At 44.1% G+C, this 15,915-nt stretch overlaps 1 protein-coding gene across 7 annotated transcripts in view; it reads right to left on the reverse strand.

Annotated features, from left to right (window-relative positions):
- The window catches only part of RB1CC1 (RB1 inducible coiled-coil 1), a 544,646-nt gene that overhangs the window by 9,473 nt on the left and 519,258 nt on the right, over positions 1-15,915 (reverse strand). The window lies entirely within an intron of this gene.

The raw sequence follows: 15,915 nt of genomic DNA on the forward strand, positions 1-15,915 counted from the left end.
GTGCTTTCCAGTGCTCAGCACCGTCACTTAATTGGTATCCGGTGCTCGGCACCGGTACCTAATTGTCATACTCATACTTGGAACAGTCTATCACATGGTGGCGCTGCTCATCTAATTTAGAGATGAGCAGAACAACGGTTGTTTAGGAATACAATATACATTAAAATTGCTAATACTTGCCTCCCCAGCCATTCCTTTAGCTTTGGGGACCTGAAATAATCTGAACTGTCGCATTTACATGTGAGAGAGATGGTTAGTATTTGTTTTGGCAGCGGTGACAAGGTCGATGGGTAGTGCAAGCTGCAGTGGCCTCCTGGTCAGAGCCCTGGCACTTATTATTTTGAAAATTAAGCACTTGGCTGGGGATGTGCATTCACTGTAGACCACCACAGGGGTGCCTGACCCATCCTGGATGACTTGGAACTGAGCTGAATGGGGCTACATTTAGAGTATTAGGAGGAGTTACCCTTGCACCTGAATATGGACTGTCTCTCTTGACAATTCAGTCTCCACCCCCTGTGGTCATACTGCACCAGTGAGGACAGAACTGGGTTGGAGTGGGCTTAGAGACCCTTGCACAAAGCAGAACAAAGGCAGAATGGGGTATAAGTAGTGGACCTAAAAACCCAGAACTTTAGATCACTTCTAGACTCAAGAGGAACCTTTGACAAGGAGAAGAGCTGGAGAGCAGTGAGGAGAAGTACCGCCCCTTTGCTGTGTGCTGTGTGGGGTTGCGCTGCAGTTGCTGCTTCTGCCAAGGAGAGGACAAAGACTTGAACTTTGCTGTGAACCTGCTTGAAGAAGAATATCCAGGGGCCTGAGTGTACTGGCCTCCTGTTCTGAAGTCTCAGGGACACACAGACTTCGCCCCCAGCTCCACTGAGCTCTATTGCTAAGAGTTCTGACCTGCCAGGAGGTGGATATTCTAGTTCTGGGCCTCTGCAGGTTGTTCCTGCTCATGGGAGCTGGAAGCAACTTAAGAGAAGTCAGAAAACCTGTCTGCGACGCCGTCAGCAGCAGCAACAGTGCGACCTGCACAGAGGCCAGGGACACCACTTGTGAAGTGCACAACGAGGCACCCTCCCAGCACCGCTGCTCAGACACCCTTCAACACCTGCAGTTATTGACATTTCCTGATGCAAGCGCTTGCATTGGCTCAGTCATAGTCAGCGCCTGCATCCTGGTATTGCGGCGCCAATAACCACTGAGGGTGACTCCAGGAACTTGCAGACAGCGCACCGGAACCGACACCTCAACGCCGACCTCCCCTGTCCTGGACTCGACATATCGTTTCCTCGCGGATACGACGCCTTGCATCTATGACACCGTGCATCATCATAGACTTAGTTTCCAAGGCACTTTTTGGTTGGGGGTCCATGTGACTCCGTGCCCGATGCTGTATTAGTCGTGGTCAGCGCCGTACTTTAGATTAATTGCTGTTACGACATCGTACTAGCCCCAGGTGGAGCTATTTGTTTTCTACAAGCACTATTTTTGTAAGAACTATTCTAAAATCATATCGTATGTTGGATTTGTGTCAGATGGAAATTCGGGTCTTAAAAACGTCAACTATCCTGCTCCCCTTGAACGATTCATACCTCCCTGGGGTACCACAATTTTACCTTTTTGATAGTCTGAACGCAGTGGCCTGCAAAAATATAATGTTTATGCGCCTTCTAAGTCTGTGCTCCACTGCCGTCAACCAATGGGCTCCAACTGGTGAGGAGGGGGCTTGTAGACTGTGCAATTACAGGTCTGAATCATGTCTGCATCTTCTGTGCTGTTGTCCCGCTCTTGACACTCCTAAAAGACTTCTCCTAAAACCCTTAAATCTAAAAAAGGGGCATCAGCACTTGTTGGGAGGCATCTGCTCTCTGTTTTACTTGCTCAGATATCCAAGCGCTTGCAAGGTCCGGAAAATATGTGAGACTCTTGGACAACCTGCTCTCTTTCTCTCCTGCCTCTGCCCAGCCGGTCCCTCCTTCCCAAAAACTCATCACAGACTATTTTTGCTTTTTGCCCTAGTATCTCTTCACCAAATTGAGCCATAAGGCTCATTTTATCTTTGATTTTGAAGCTTGTACTGTGCTTATAACAGTAATTATAAGACTGCCTTGTTAGAAATATGTGTTACGAATTTGATGGTTGGCTTTGCTTTGCTTTTAATGTGGTAAAGACGATACGGAGAGATTGTATTGTAATGGTCTTAATTAAATGTGCTAATTTAATAAAAATATGGGGAAAAAAATCTGAAATCTGAATAGAGATGTGTGCCTTCTTGAAAGGCAGATCAATTGGTTTGAGGGCTAGTTTTGAGTGGAGGTTCTAGTCTGCATGGATCCCCAATGATTCATTAAGATTCCCTTATGGGCAGTGAAAAACTCTTTGAAGGAGAAGCACATAGGTCAAGAGACTGGAGAGCTGGAGTAGTGTAATGACCTAGGTGTGGGTGTAGTAGTCTTGTTGCAGCTTTTTTGTAGCCTTCTGAGCAGGCAGCATTATGCGTCCAAATAAAATTTGTTTGCATTCTCCAGTTTATATCAAATCAGGGAGATGGTAGCCTTTCTGTGGGAAACCTAAATTGAAAAAATGCACCATGGATTTGACAGGGTTAGAGAAGGTTATTTCAATAATTCTGTTCACTTGAAAGGGGACTGCTAGATGAAAATCCAGGAATACATCAAAGCTTCGTAATTCTTTTTTTTAACGTCTTTATTTTGTCATTTTCTACATTACAGAAAACCACAAAAAACGTTACTTTTCAACAGTTCGTGATATTAACTTCAGGTCGCTCACTCCCCCTAGAAAAAAAGGTGTAATAACAATCTTGATATTGTTTACCTTCTCCCCACTACTCAATCTTCATTAGGCACTTTTCAGTAGTATTCATTATTCCCTCTCACTGGGTAAGTCCTCATTCTTTTTTTATTAGCAATATCGTCAAGGTTCAGTGTCTTTATTAGCTGCCCCTTCTTCAAAGTTAAACAGATCTGTCCTTTTGGTCTTTGAATAACTGTTACCTGGATGCAGCGATACGGTATTCCATTATATCAGCCTAGGTCGCTAGGACTTCAGCACCTTTGTATCCATTCTAGTATTTCTCACGTGGGACTCCTCTGCCAGGGCCTACTTTTTAATGTCTTTCATCAGGTTTTCACTTCATGCACTCTAAAATTCGAACAAAGCACTGCAATTCCAAATTTTGCCAAGACTGATCCCAAAAGTTAAATCCTGTATCACATCTATCTTTTCTAGGCTTTGGCGTATTTTTCATAGGGGAATTGTTTTGATGTGACCTCTGGGATATTATTCACAGCTGTACACAGTCTCTCCACCACAATTTCCCAATAGTCCACCAGCACGCTACAAGACCACGTCATGCGTATGAAGGACGTTTCGTCTTCCCAGATCTCGGCTATGCAGAGAAACTCTTCAGGTGCATACTCTCAATCATGCACGAGAAACTCTTCAGGTGTATCAACGTTATATAAGGTCATGTGCACAAATGGAAGTGTGTCAAATGGAATCTAGCTTTACTTGATATTTTCTTAATCTTCAGGGAGATTGCTTCAAATTATTTATGTGTTAATGGTTCCTGAATGTCCTCCTCCCATTGCTGCACCACCTGCAATCGTCGCATTTTCGTCTCTGCCTTCAAAGTCCTATAACATTGTGAAAACGGTGTATGACTCCCTCCTAAGTCAGACATCACTTAAAGTGTTGCTGATAAATCAATCCTGTCCAGATCTCCCTGAACATCCTGGCCAACTTGGCAGAAGTTGGTGCAGAAGGGGAGCTAGTGGGTATGGTGGCTTTCGCTTCTAAAAAGTTACAAGGAGATTCAGTCTAAAATGATTCCTTACATAATAAGGTATTCCAGCATCTGTAGTTGGGTGGAGCAATGGATAGCAAACAATCTCATTAGTAACATGTGGCAACTCCATTACTGTCAGCTGTGGCCTTTAGAAGGAAATGAGGGTCTATAGTGTTCCTCTGCTAGGATAGAAGCTAATTTGGCAATTAGATGGAAGGTTGTTTTGTTTCAGAAATTTGAAGATTAAATTGAAAGCAGCTCTTTCAGTCAGCTTTCATAGCAACCTCCTATTGAAGAGTGGTCAATATCAAGCTGAATCAGTTGGATCAAGGTTCTTTTTCTATATGATTGTCTTAATGTTAAGAGTTATTGAGGGCATCTAGGATGCCTCCGTTTAGAAAGTTGTTGGTGATGCTTCTCTCCTAGATAGTAGTGTTAATGGAGAGTTGGACGTGTCTGAAAGCTGGACAAATGACGGTGAACAAGATAGAAGGCTCATCTTGGATAGGCCCTTTAACTGGGTAGAGAAGAGTTAATTGCCGCAATGTGTTATCAGACAGTGTAGATTCTCTTGTATGTATGGTCCCAGAATAAAGGCTGCTGGGTGACTTATTTCTGAGGTAATGCTCCAGTGTACCTGTTTTCACGACAGGGTGGTCTGCAAGGGCATCACACAAGGCTTGGTAGTCGTTTAGGACATGTGGTGAGCTTCTGAGAGGATCCTTCAAAATTGCTACCAGGAGCATTATGGTTAGGTGCTCAAGTGGGGGTAAACGGTCCTTTTGCCCCCCCTTTTAAAGAACAGTTACACATCCTTGTGTGATGTAGAAAGATGAGCTTCACTGTGCAGTCATTTGACTTTTACAGTTGATGTTACAAGGTTCTGTTTTCAGTCTTCAATGTCTTTACTTTTGTGTTGAGCCACAGTTCCTTTGGTCCAAAGTTCAGGCAAAATAAAGTTTGAGTGGTATACATCTGTCTGACCTTTTGTAAAGCCTTTTTTATGCATTTTGGATACCAAGGATGAGGAGAGAGTGGATTGTGATAAATCTGAGGTTGTTCTAATGTATGTAGAAGGTATATTGCTGCCTCATATTGCTAAAGGTGGTAGATAAGGAAAAGAGAGAGAAGGAGAAAGGAAGGGAGAGTGTGAAAGATGAAGGAAGGAGTCTTGTGGATCTGAGCAGGTCTTTATATGCAGCTGGTCATGCACACCCAGCCAAAATGTAGGCAGCAAAGGAAGATTAAAACTAGTGAAGGCTGGAGGGATCAGGAGATGGAATGATTTTGATTTTATGGACAAGGAGATAGTGGGAAAAATAGGGATGTTAGAGAGACAATAATAGGGGCAGAAGCTCCCAGCCAGGTCAAAGAAAGCCCCTAGGAGGCAGGAACTACCCACCCACTTCAAAGCGTCTAAAGGTATACCTTTTATGAGTCTCTCTGTTATAGTTACATTTAGCTGAAAAGGGGACGAGGGAGAAAGTGGGAGGGATTTATCTCACTATTGAATGGTTCTGGTGGCTGTTACCGCACAGTAAAAGGTGTGGCGCAGCGGCCAGGGTGCCTGAGTCCGGACCACGGCGTTCAAGGTTCGATCCCTGGTGCAAGCGGCAGATTAGCCCAGCACCATGTGACTCTGGGCAATAGCTTGCTTAATCTTCCTGAAGGTCCCCAGCGGCGGGACACCTTTCTGGAGGTAGCTGTGCACTTTACAAATGGTGGTATTTCATTTAATTTCACACTTGAACTTCAACAAAAGACAGAAAATGCAAGGATCTATCAGAATGTAATAGAGAGAGGCAGCATCATTTGGATAGCACTTTCGTAACCCTTGAGAGGCCCAAAGGCACAGATTTGGTAGACACATTGCTTTGTTCAATTATCCTAGTGCTTTGAATCCACTCATAACATAAGGCACTATTTAAATAGAAACTGAACAAAAAAATTGTACATTCCGTCATCAGCGTTTATCACCAATTCTAACAAATGCACAGGATTCCAAAGCCTTTTCTGTTCATAGGTGTGGCCTTAAGCAAAGTGTTTTGTGGGTGATGTAGGCTTCACTGAAGTGTGAAGTTTGTCTGTATTTTTTCTTCCATGGAGGCTGTTTTGGGTTGACTTAATGACTAAATCCTGAGTTTGCACATCTCAAGTGTTGTTCCCTTTACCTATGTGCACTTTCTGAGCCCTGGATTCTATGTGATTCAAACTGTCTATATGCAGATCACTCCATAGATGGTATTTGTTTGAGCAGCCGCGTCTATTCTCACACATCTCACCTACAAATCTGAGTAAATGCAGCTACATGCTTGCTTGTGACACAGTTTCTGCAATTTCAGATATGTCCACCCAACAAAACACTTCAAACATAGGCCTGGACTGCATTCACATACTTCTGTCCTTCAATTTGAATCTAATGCTTAATCAACCTAGTTCCCACTCATTTGCTCTTCAAATTCACGCAGAGGCATAACAATACAAATGTAACTCTGGTCCTGAAGCATGACATCAAACACTCCCCATGTAGGCCACACAACAAAACAATTGTTCCATCAATAGCACTCAATGGAGTAGTGTCCTAAGACTTTGCAAATGCACTTTGGTGCTTCATTAGGAGTTGGAGGCACTGTATAAATACAACCACATTACAAATCAAAATACTTGAACCCTATGGCCATAATAATGCCAATACAGAGCTAGCCAGATCACCACTGGTGTAACCTATCCATAAGCTTTTCATAAACTTACAGGGGATGATTCGCAAAGGTAAACTTACATGTTTTGTGTACGTTTATACGTTTTCAGTATTCACAATGCTGCATTTTAATGATAAGTTTATGACTGTGGAGGCTCTGCAGTTGGGACGGAGAACTCCAAATTGAAAAAGTCAGGTCTGTTCTATCTTTTTATGTGCCAACTTGCCTGCCCAGATTGAGGAGTCTACGCAGTCGTACCTTTACCATTAAAATGCAGTTTTGTGAATACTGAAAAAGTGATAGCCTGCACAAAAGATGTCCGATTACCTTTGTGAATCAGGCCCATAGACTTTACATAGACCCTGAATTGCAGTTGTCTTTTAAATTATATGTCAGGACTTGGAGGCGTTGATTAGGCTTTTCTTTCTTCATTTTATTTAATACCGGGCCATGTCATAACACCACATTATAACAAACTAACTTCATTTCCCATTAAATCTAGGGAACATGAAGGTGAAAAGCTCATTTATTTATTTATTTATTTATTTATAGCATTTATAGAGCGCCCTATAACTCTGCGGGCATCCTGGCGCTTGGGTGCATAGCTAAAAGCTTTGTGGGACAGCAGCGTGGAAAGATGAGGAGCAGAGTGAATTTATTTATTGTGATGGGTTTTGGGAGGATTTCTTGGAAAGAACCAGGTTTTTACCTTTTTTCGAAAGGTCAGAAGGTCGTTGGTTTTTCTGATGTCGATGGGGAGGTTGTTCCAAAGATGGGCGGCAGCTATACTGAAAGCTCGTCCCCCGCAGGTTGCTTTCTTGATCCTAGGAATGCTAATGAAGTTTAAGGACGAGGATCGGAGAGACCTGGTGGGCACGTACCACTTAAATTTGTTCTGGAGTGGTCGGGGCCCTAGTCCGTGAACTGCCCTGAAGACGATACATAGGGATTTAAAGCAGATCCTTTGGTGTATGGGCAGCCAATGTAGGTCGGCCAGGGCAAGAGTGGTAGAAGATCTTCGCTCACGGGAAAATGCCAGTTTGGCTGCAGCTGCCTGGACACTTTGGAGTCTGGAAATGAGATAGGCAGGGGATTCCAGTAGGAGAGCATTGCAAGAATCCAGGCGGCTGAGTATGGTGCTCCTGACTATGTCGGCTCTGGTCTGTGGGGGCAGGAGAGGTAGCAGTCTGCGGAGTCCTCTCAATAGGGCGAAACAGCAGCTGACCTGCTTATTGACGTTTGTCTCTAGGCTTAGTTTGTTGTTGAAGGTGACTCCGAGATTTTTTACTGAGCTCACTGGGGTGGGTGTGTCCCCTATCGACTGAGGCCAGAAGTCTGGTGGTAGACTTTTGGGGATTTTTCCTACCGTGCAGTGCAGTATTTCAGTTTTCTCACTGTTAAATTTTAGTGAGTTCTGATTGAGCCAAAGAGACATTTCCAGCATACAAGTGTGGAAAGTTTCCATTGAGCTCGCTTGGGTTCCGTCAAGCGAGATTATCAGCTGGGTATCGTCTGCGTAGTTTGTCACGCTGATGCCATGGCTTTTAACCATCCGCATCAGGGGTTGCATATAAATATTAAAGAGTATGGGACTAATAGCGGACCCCTGTGGGACCCCGTGCGGGACTTTGGTGAACTCTGATTGATAGGGAGGGATAGCTCATCAAATGGGGATCTAGGGTGTGCCTTTATCTATGTTAGTCTCCTCTTCATTTCCCTCTTTCTTCGCTGCTCGCAGCCGTTGCAGAAGCTAAGTATCAGTACTCTGGTTCCTCAGCCTGTATTTTGTAAATTTTTTGTTGATTTTGACAGGTGTTTTACTTCTTCTACCTCGTATCAGCGGCCACAGAACGAACCGCTTTGCTGCTTCTTTCGCATCTGCTTTTCAGCATACATACATTGCTGTGAGGCTTCCTTCACAAAGCGGCACACTGCGGTCCTCCGGCCACCAGAAGGCGCGCACCTGTCAGTTAACGCCCCATGGCGCGAACGCTCTTCCTGATACCTGCAAAATGGAGGAACATCGAAATGTTCTGTTTCTGCTAAGTGCCTCCGTCCACAGCATCCCTGGTGTCTGATATTTAAAGCCCCCATCCGCCTAAAGTTCGACGCCCCTAGGGGTACAAAATAAAGGTCTGCGACAATTAACTCACGCTTCACTGACTGCAGGCACGACCCAGACAGTGATTTTGCCCTGTGTAAATAAACAGGCGTTTTGTGTCTGCTAAGGTCTATGGCCCTGGTCTGTTCACATGGCTGCTGGCTTCGATTGTAGCACTTCCCTACCCTAATTTTTCTGGGTACTCCCAGCACAAATTAGCCCTCTACAGGTCACCCACCAGTACCTCTGACCTGCGCAGTATAGCCCCATACTGACCTCATGGAGAGGTACGATGACTGCTACACTGAGAAGGGGGAACTCTACTTCCTGGTCACAGATGAATTCTGTGACGAGGTAGAAAACTCCATCTTTAAGGTGGTCTTGGACGTGGTGGCGCCCTTAGAGAGGAAGCTAATGGCAATGGCACAGCAGTGCCTACAATCCCTCCCACTGAGGCAAGACCTTCCTGGGCCTTCGGTCCCCCTACATTTAGGGTTGCTCACTGCCCACCCATTGAGAACCCGCACAAACACATTCAAACTCCCCGAGTGGACCCGGATGCATTTTCCAGGGTCAAAAAGAGTTCTGGGTGAGGTACCTCATCAACTCACTTCAGACACCCCGGACAGCCTGAAGACCCCTAAGAGTGTCACACCCCTGTCCTTCACCCGGCTCCCATACTGGATCTGACGTGGATTCTGATTATTAAAGGGTCTTGGAGGCCAGTGACCAGCGCTTCTGAAGGGTCAGGACACTGTGGGTCGCAGTGCAGTCTGATATGTTGGATTGCAAAGAGTTGATGCCTCCTCGCTCCTCTGAATGGCCTCCGGGGACAAAGTAGCCATTAACATGGCTGGAAGGTTACACAAAGCCCCTGACAAGGGAATCAGAAACAGCCTACGGGCTGAATGTCCCCGGCCATGCCTGAATGGCAAAGTAGCTGCCACTCTGGAGATTGACGCCAGAATGGCCACCTTTCTGTCTAACTATATCAGGGATCCGAAAAAAGGTATTTTGACTGTTCCTGGCAATCACACCAGCAAAAGCTCCTGGATGTGCCTGGTTCCTTAATGAAATCTTTGGCTATTGCAGAAAATGCCAAATCATCAGGGGCATTGATTTCTCCCCAGGCTCTGTCCATTTGGGCCCAGCGTGCCATAATACTTATAGGCAACGCCAACTGCGTCATCTCTACAGAGAGGTGCAGATCCTATCTCATAAAAATTGATCCCAAGCTGGGGGGATCTAGCGACTTCAGAGGCCGGACTGAAGACACAGGCAGGGCTCTTTGGCGATCCCTTCTTCAAGGAGCTCGGAAAGTTTGTCTCCATGTTCAGTTAGTTGGGCAAAGCCCAGTCCTCAATTAAACGGATCTTCAACCCATGGGTTTTCTCTGCAACTTACCACAGTGGGGGCGCACGGCTGGCTTTGCCCAGCCCTTCGCCTGCAATAGAGGCCAACCCATGCAGAGAGGTCATTGGGAAGACAACTCCCGCTTTGGGTACTTCTACCCAACCAGAGGATATCAACGTCAGAGAGGTTCTCGCACCAGTGCCCAGGGTGGAGGCTCTTCCACCAACTCCCACGGCGAGTCTCTTTTCTGAAAGACTTTTGGGGGAGATGGAGGGTTCTTACGTTGAATTCCTGGGAACTCCAAGCAGTCCAGGGCTTTCACTTTGAATTCTATAGATCCCATTTCCAAACTGCCCTCTCCATTTTTTGGAGCAGGAGGCAGCTCTTATCCAGGTGGAGATTGAGAAACTCCTTTCCATTCTTCCGACCCCTCCTCACCCTACGGGTTTACTGAGCAGCCTCTCTCTGGTAGAGAAGAGGGATGGGAGACAACACCCGGTGACCAATCTCTGGGAATTCAATGGATTGTTGGTCTCCCATCACTTCAAAATAGAGGGCATCCATCTCTTACCACTCAAAGACTGGCTGGTAATATTGGATCTCAAGGATGCTTACCTGATGGTTCCCATCTTCTCGCCACATTGACTATTCCTACAATTCCAGTGTCAGGAATAGACCTTCAAATTCAGCTCCCTTCCATTGGCCTTTCTTCAGCTCCCTGGTGCTTCACTAAGGTATTCGAAATCAACGGAGGGGTATAGGAAAGTGTGAACCAATCAGTTTCCTATTACGTTAACACTTTTGATCAATGAGAAAGGATCACTTGTCCTGCATAACATGGGGTATGCATGGGTGTTTCGTACAATTCCCAAGTTTTAAACCCTCATGCACGTGTTGGATAATTTCGATCTTATAGCGGTATATCTTGGTTCTCCGCTGTCCCTAACACGTGTTCGCATAATCACGGGGTTTTGATAGTGTATGCGACCTCCAACCAGGAGGTGTTACCCTTGTTAGAACAGTAGTGATTAGAAATCGTGATTGTGAAGTGATAAGGTGAAAAATATATAAAAACTAAAAATTGCTCTCTATGTCAGACAATTAATTTTAATAGTTCTGTTTTTTAGAGGACAATATTAAAAAGGGGTGAGTGAAATTAGAGCGATTATGACTCTTTCACATTTGGTGTGTGGTATAGGTCAACATGTTTCAGCCCTCCCATCGCCAAAAGGTCTGTGGGGCTTTCATCAGGACCACAGTGCTCAAGTGAATAGAGACTTACTCACGTCTCTATTGGTTCAATGAATTCAGTAGAACATCACGTTGTGTATTTCTACATCAAGATCAAATCTATCTGTGAAGTTAAAAAAGAAGAAGAAAACGTCTAGACAAGGGCTTCACTAAGGTACTTAAGCCGAACAGAGTCAATCTGAAGCTTTTCGGTAGGCGTCCAAAAAAGGACGCCTGCCGAAAAGCTTCAGATTGACACTGTTCGTTTAACTGGATTAACTCAAATGAACGAGATTCTGAAGTCCCATTAAGAAGGACCAGTGCACCACCATTGCCGGTGTGCATTACTCTGTCGCACAGATAGTGACGTCTTACTTCTACCGACCCTGAAACCCTGGAGAGTTCTGGAACCTCCCTCTCTCCCAACAGCTGGACTGTGAGAGTTTACCCCTCCCTGTCGCCAAACCATGGTGCCAACTGTCCCTTTCACATTACACTAGTCCAGATGAAGACCTCAGGAGTAAGGGCGCAAACACCTACAGACAAGGGGTCGAAACGTCGACTTTATGTTAACCTGCCAACAACCATCCAACAGTGATTTAGTAACTGTGATGTTATATGTGCTGTATGGCATTTTGCTGCTAATGTCTAGATGTTGTCTATTTGGTATATAAAGTACTCCTATACCAAAGTTGCTTGTGATCTATTGTCACTATCCCCCAACTACCCTACCCATCACTAACTACATCGCACTTGCCCCCTTCCTGGGCACCGTCATTTTTTAGAAATTCTGAGATCTACGCTTGTAAATTCATTTTTATAAACCATTACTTTCACCAATGTGATTAAATAACATTGAATGCAATTCACTTGCTCTTTTGTTTCTTTGTAATTTTTGTCACAAAATGTTCTGATTTAAATTGTTTCTCCTTTGTAAATATTCCATTACACTGGGATCCCTCTTTTGCATAATAACTAGTACCCAGGTCCCAGTGATTCAGGGTTTACCCTATTTTGTAACCATGATAATGAGACTGGCCGCACACGCACATAGACAGACGACGGATGTGGTGACCCCGGTGTGGAAGTCACAAGTTTTGCTTCCAACTCTGATGGAACTTTCTTGGGATTTTCCAATCTGTCTACCCCAAGATCCATCTCTCCTCAGTGATCCAAGAGGGAATACCCATCATCTGGTGATGAACGGCACCCTCCAACTTATGGTGTGTAGGATTACAAGGGTTGTTGGCAAATGCCAAGACATTTGTGAAGCACTGCAGACCTCCTTGCTAGGGCATGGGTTGACGGTACAGTCAGGAGCAAACAGTTGGATTTGGCCCTGCAACGGAATTTGAATCGTTTGGGGACAGATTTTGTCCCCATCCTAAATTTTTGGCCATCCTGGCCTTGAAGGAAATGGCCTAAAGATCGATCAATACCCCTTGGTTAGCAATTCCAGCAGGACATGCTGTGGTGGCAGGTCCCCCTGTAGGGGAGCATCCCCTGGTCTGGAGGTTAGTCAGGGGCATCAGTCTGTCCCTACTTCCAGAGCCTAGATACTCGGTGCACTAGGACTTTAATATGTTCTTGACCCTTTTCACCTCCTGGCCTAACAAAAGTACCTCTCACAGACACAACTGTCAGCAAAGTTGGATACTTTGTTTGTGCCTCATCTCATGTTGGAGAATCTCTGATGTTTCAGCCCTAGATATAAAAGGGCAGACTTTTACCCAGGGTGGGGTCACTTTTCATGTTTCCAGACGAACAAAATGTAACTCCGGTTTCATTTTTTATCCGGCTTTTCAAGATTCCCTGAGACAATGTGTGGTATGCTGTATCAAGCCGTATAAGGCTCTGACAGAGGATCTTGGCCCCTATGGGGAGCGGCAAATGCACACTGCCCTTCTGAAACCGTTTAGGGAGGTCTCTTCCCCTACCATTGCACAATATGTTTGATGGACCATGCAAGAAAAAAGTATTGACAAAAAGGTATTTGGGGTGCATTCTACCAGATTAGAATTTTGAGTTGTCACCGATTACCACTCTCTGCAAATTTCTCCTGACCGATTTCATCAGAAAAAAGTGAGAAAATCTCAAGATAAAATGCTAAGACATAAATGCAGTACCCATTGTGGAAAACACCAATTGTTGTTGGTTAAGCACCAAAGTGCCTTAGGATGTATGTTGCACTTTATAAGTAACAACTCAACTCAACTGATATCTTGCATGTATGTTTTAAATATATTTAGTGTGTGCATCCAGACACAAAAGGCATGGCTGGTGGCAATATTAGAATCAATTCAACAGAAATGGTGGGTTTTGACTCTTACCCTTTGCTAATGAAGCACTGTCATCTGAGGGATAGCTCAGGTGTCTAACACATGACCTATGGCTAAACTAAGATATAGCTCAGCTATTGGAAGCATGCACAAAAAATGTACGTCTTACTAAAGGCATACCTCTGCCGCATAAAGAAAAAACCTCTTTGATCGGTTTCAAGATGGTATTGTAAGACAGCTGTAGAAGTTGCTTTTACTTATTTCTTGTGTAGTATTTTCTCCATGGTAGTGCCCATGCAGGGGAAGTATGCCAGCACTGCCCTTTCGTAGACATTGTATAGCTGTGTGCTGCAGCTTCAAACAAGTGGAGTTTGCCAGCAAAACGCGTATGAAACATTATTCTGCTGTCAAACTAGGTCTGGGTCTGTCAGCATAACTCTCATGTTGGGTATAATAGGCCACCAAGGCAAAAAGCATTCCACAGTGAACACACTACTTTGGGCACCTCTTGTTTCAGTGTTACAATGACAAACTGGTAAACATGTAGCCTGCGTGGTTTCGTTTGTGTTCTCTATTCAGGGTTCATTGCTGTCCTTAGTGTACACATTGAGGAACAACTAATATCGAGAATACAGTCATTATTTTCAAAGGATTTTTTTTAAAGTTTGCAACAAAGTTGCATTTTATAATGCACACACACTGCCCACGCAGGATTTAAAATCAACAATATTTTAACGGATTTGAAAATGTGTGCGCTGGGGGCTTCAGAACACAACTGAAAGCACAGTTGCTGTTATCATTACATCTGCTATAAAGAGCCTACATTTCTTTTTTTTTGGGGGGGGGGGGGCATGTTTGCAGGACATTGCTCATCAGCCACTCATTCTATATGCTACGAAGCTTGACGGAATACGTGTGCCTTTTGCATAAATCAACACAATTGTTAGCAAACTTATTTCAAGGCAACTCTATTTTTTGCCGGTTCTTTAGGTCTGTTGTCTTTGTGCATAGATGTGGCTCAGCCATCTCATAGGAAACTGTCTCACGGTGCTGTGTTAACAACTATTTAATATTGATTTGGGATAGTACAGATTCTGGCCAGAGAAACTTACAGCAGGTAATATTGCCAAGTGGTTTGCAAACTCAATTGGTCAATCTCAGAAGGAAAGAAAGATGCATTAAGAATCAAACCTATGACTTGTCAGTCACACATCTGGAATTCAGGAGCACTAACCTACTAAACTCAATATTCTGAGACCTGTATCTGTGTGCAGCCTCGAACAAGAATATGTTGCAATGTCCCGATGAACAGACTGAAAACATACCTTTGAGCAACAGCCAGGCCGGAGCTGATTTCTAAAGATGGAACTAAATATATATTCCAAAAGCTCACTGTCATTTCACAGAATTGGAAAAAAGGCCAAAGTCTTGCAATAGCTGTGCAAAAATCCGTTTGAAAGTTCTTTACAGTAAGATCTGTGATAGCTGCTTTTTAGTTCTCATATCACTCATTCCCTTTTTTAAAGAGCTCTGTCAATAACCGATAAACACTGCTAAATGTATTAAGGCAAGTTGTTGCATTTGTATCCGGTTTGACCAGTATGTTTTAAATGCACAAGTTATTACTCTACTTTCTGGTATTGGGTTTTAAGGATAGCTCCACTTCATTGCTTGAAGTGTTAGCCCCGCCCTACATTGGTTGACATGTTAGCAGCCCTGGAAGTTCAGATCTAGTTTATTTATTTTATTTATTGTGCCATTGATCATTCTTGATACTCTCCCGTTCTTGTGAGGCCTATTTACCACATTCTCAACAAAGGTCTATCTTTCTCCCTTACCTGCCTTTCTTTTCATATGGATTTGATCTCTTGCTTAATAGTCAAGGGCACCTCTTTGCCCGGTCTCAACCTCATAATATTTTTCTAGCCACATCACTAGTCCATAACGTGTTTGCAGGCAGAGAACACATGGATGGACTGTTTTTAATACAGGCCTGGTATTATTCCATCACACACAATGCAACCTGGGTACTACATTAAGGGGGGGGGAGGAGCAGTTATGCAAAAGTACAACAATCAAACCTCTGGATACCAATACAATTCGGAAAGTCCTTTGTTAACCAGAATGGGTAAAAGAACAAGCTTTTAGAAATATTGAACAAAGTACACGAGTAAAATTTTGAAATAGGGTAAGTGACCTAAGAGGAGAAGGTTAACTTTTGAAACAAAGAATATATCAGTACAGTCCTGTCAATGATTAGAATGGGGGCAGGGGAGTCAGCCATACATGTACTGCGTCCTTAGGCCATTTACAGAGGACTTGGATTGTTTTACCAATCACAAGACTGATCAACGATTGTGGACGCGAGGGTCTGTTTTTAAAGCTTTGGGTACATTCCCTTTGGTTGACATCTATTTAAGTGTGTTAAGTGCAATAAAA

Source organism: Lissotriton vulgaris, chromosome 4_1, assembly GCF_964263255.1.
Source record: "Lissotriton vulgaris chromosome 4_1, aLisVul1.2, whole genome shotgun sequence".
Classification (NCBI taxonomy): domain Eukaryota; kingdom Metazoa; phylum Chordata; class Amphibia; order Caudata; family Salamandridae; genus Lissotriton; species Lissotriton vulgaris.